The sequence below is a fragment of the Rattus rattus genome, chromosome 3 (assembly GCF_011064425.1).
Source record: "Rattus rattus isolate New Zealand chromosome 3, Rrattus_CSIRO_v1, whole genome shotgun sequence".
NCBI lineage: Eukaryota > Metazoa > Chordata > Mammalia > Rodentia > Muridae > Rattus > Rattus rattus.
Window position 1 is genome coordinate 204,492,027 of NC_046156.1, and position 3,741 is coordinate 204,495,767.

General features: G+C 45.7%; 1 pseudogene; it reads right to left on the reverse strand.

Moving 5' to 3' along the window:
* Positions 1 to 2,823: 2,823 nt before the first annotated feature.
* Positions 2,824 to 2,946, reverse strand: LOC116897571 (annotated as a pseudogene).
* Between the last annotated feature and the right edge of the window lie 795 nt (positions 2,947 to 3,741).

The window sequence follows — 3,741 nt, forward strand, 5'->3', positions numbered from 1 at the left end:
GCCTGGTGCCAGGCTCAGCTCCCCTCCGAGACCTCTTCATGTCTTTGAAAGCAGAATTACCCAGGATGCTCTTACATGTTACCAAGTTTGGCTAGCACAAGGTATGGCCTTGGTTCACTCTGGACCACAGCTTCTATGTGTTTGAGAAATACTTCTCAGAAGATTTTGCCTCAGTGATGCTGGTTTCTGCTTAAACACCTCAGCTACAGCTAAGAAATATCTATTGGCTCAGCAAACCAAAGATGTCACTTTTTTGGTCCGGGTCTCTTGTCACATGTTTTAATAGCATATCACACATGCAGTCCTGGTTGAGCATTTACTTCCCTTTGAATCTTCATAACCCGGGCCTCTACCATTCTACTGCTCTCAATATTCTCATCCCCTAAGCACAGCACAGCACAGCACAGCATAGCACCCAGCTCTAAGCACTGAATGGTTTTTCTGATCCCAAATTAAAATGCTGCCACAGTCTTTCCCAAAGTGCCTGATGTGGTCCATCACAGTGAAGCCCCTGCTATTCATAGACAGGGTGCCAACTCCTGTCTTAGGGTTTCTATTGCTGTAACAAGACACAATTGCCAAAAGCAACTTGGAGTGGACACAGTTGATTTTATCTTACATTTCCAGGCAGACGAGGAGAAAGCTAAATCAGGAACTGGAGGTGAAAAAACATCACCAGTGTGAGTGGAAATTAAGCAAAGAAATGGATTTTGAAAGTAAACAAACAAATAAATGTTAGAAGTGAAAAACTCAGTGGACCAAATAAAATCACAGTGGAAAACACTAACAGCTTTGAGAAAGCAAGAGAAAAAAAATCAGAAATTGAAGACAAGGTCCAGGAAGTACTGTATCCAAATGTCCTTAAAGAAATATAAAGAAGTGGGCACAACAACACCTTCCAAAATCTCTATGATCTAATCAAGAGGCCAAATCTAAGAACCTGTGGGAATCAGAAGGAGTTGAGATCTAAACTAAAGGCATAGAAAATAAATTCAATGGGGTTATAGATGAAAAAAGTTCATGAAAAGAACTTTCTCATTAAAAGCTGCTTGCTTTAAAAAAATGGCATCTATTTCTTTTCCAAAATAATGCATGTCACTGGCAAAGTTATACAGAAATTTGAGAGCTAGAGGACAGAAGTGAACATGATGTGAAAACATAAGTCGAAACAAGCTGGCAGAGTCTGTCTGATACCTGACTTAGTTGGCTTCAAACGAAAGTAATCAGGAAAGCCAAGAAAGATGCTGCGTAGCGAGGCAAGGGATAATTCGTCAGGAAGATATGAGAGCCTTAAGTATCAAAGCACCCGACACGAGGCTCTCAGATCCATACAATAAACACTACCGGGCATAAAGGGTCCTGACACAAATGCAAACTAGTGGCCACTCCCTCTTCTCATCACCGGTAGTCCATCCAGACCGTGTCGACAGAAATTTCAGTTAGTCCACATCATAGAGAAAATTTCCTGAGGTACTAACAGAGTATTTTATTCGATATTCTTCCCAGCAGCCAGTGGAACTGTCTCAAAAACAGATCACAGTGTAGGCCACAAAGCAAGTCCTAAATGTAAAAGAATCAAAGTAACGGATTTGGTTAGGTTGTCATAGATAGTGAAAGAAACTAAATAGCTGGAGATTGAACAATATGCTCTCTTCTATTTTTATTTATTTTTTTCAAATTTTATTGGTTCTTTGTGAATTTCATCATGAACCCCAATCTCACTCATCTCCCTGTCCCTCATACCCACCCTCCACCCTTGCAACTTCCTCCTATCAGGGAAAATCAATCTTATTGTGGAAGCTGAAGTGTGTCACAGTGTCCCATGTTATTCCCTTTTGTCCACACTTCGTCGCTTGTAAATGTTCATTGCAATGAGTCATTTGGTCTGGTTCAAGGCCTCTGGCTTCTGCTACACTGTTCATACCAGATCCTCGCTGAGACTCTTCTCAGATCCTATTGTTGTCCCGGGTCATGGAGAACCTATAGTTTTGGGACCCCTTCATGCACTCCAATGGTTCCTTGATAGGGTAGATGTTTCGTGGGCCAATTCAAAGCCAGTCCTGCTGCACCCATATCACCAGGGCATGCTCTTCTGCCCTGCCAGTGCTGGCAGATCCAATGGCGCAGACAGCAAGGGGTGCAGCCAACCCTCCTCTCCTGTTTTCATGCCATTTGGTAGGCTTATCTATGTCCACACCACCAGGGCCAGCTCTACTGTGTTGTCCAGGTGAGGTGCAGGGTCCACTCTCCCAAGTGCTGCAGTACGCAGGGGGCTAAGCCCTGGCTCTAAGCTAAGCTCTCTTGCTCTCAGGCCCTCAGGCCCAGCTCATTCATAACCCCACCTCCAGGGTCAGCTCTACTGTGAGGCCCAGCCAAGATGCAGGGGCTGGTGAAGGGCATGGTCATCTCTCCTGTCCTCATGATCCCAAGGCCAGGTCTCCCACTTGCTGCAGGTGACAAAGAGCAAGGGAGTTGAATAGCAGGGCCAGTTCTTCCATTCTCGCACCCTCAGGGCTGATTCATAGGCAACTACTCCAATGTGCAGGGCCTGCTCTCTGTACAGCAGCTGCCTGGGGCAGTATAAACCCTCCTGCTCTCACAGCTCCCCCACCCCTAAATCCCAAGCCCATATGAGGGGTGGAGCCAGTTCTGCCCAGTCATCAGGCATCAATATTTTCCTGGAGAGCAGCCCAAATCAGCAATGTCTGCCTGGCCTTTGGTGGTAATAGACCCCCTCCTGCCAGGCCTGTCTGGACCCCCCTTCCCCAGCCCCTGTCCTGAGTACCAGACTGGTGGTTATGTCAGACTCACTTTTCTTCAGCAAATGTTAGACTACTAATCATTCAGTCATTCAGTCTGAAGTCTGAGCTTAGCCTCTCTCCTCTCTGCCACCTACTGGCCCACGTATAACACAGCAGCTGTACCTGCAGTGTCTCTAGGGGCAGGGAACAGCAGGACCAATGAATTGTTGAAGAAATCAAAGGGATAGTTGAAAAGTTACCAGAGTCAAGTGAAGTGAAGTGTAGTTCCTTGGAATCTTTGGAATACGATAGAGGCAGTGCTATAAGAGATATTAATAGATATAATATATCTATTAATATATTCAGACAAAACACCAAAGAACAAAACATTTAGAAAAAGAAGAATAAGCCAAATCTAAAAATAGTAGATAGTAAGAAATAATAAAGACTGGGAACAAAATTAATGAAATCAAGACTGAAAGAATACAAAGAATCAATGAAAAAACTTAGTTCTTTGGAAAACTAAACATCAGCAAACTCAAAAGGCCATTAGGGAATATTTCAAGAAGGTAGAAAATATAGAGATAGGGCCTCTGGGAACCGGAAGATAGGGGTACTCAAGCGGCAAGTCCCCTGCGGTCCAGACACCACCCGAACCTGAAGAGACCTGGTCAAAAACTCCCTGCACCCAAATCCCATGGGAGAGAGAGCTAAACCTTCAGAGGGGCAGACATGCCTGGGAAGCCAGAAGAGACTACACTCTGCCCACATTTCTGACTCCAGAGGGAAACACCTAGTGCCATCTGGGACCCCAGTGCATGGGGGCCCCTAGGAAAAGGCGGCTCAGGCCCTCCTGGTTGCCACCCTCAGGGAGAGCTCAAAAGCAGCCCCCCAGGGGCAACTTCAGCTGCGGGACCACAGGTAAGACCAACTTTTCTGCTCCAAGCGACCTGCCTGGTGGACTCAGGACACACGCCCACAGGAACAGATGAAGACCAGT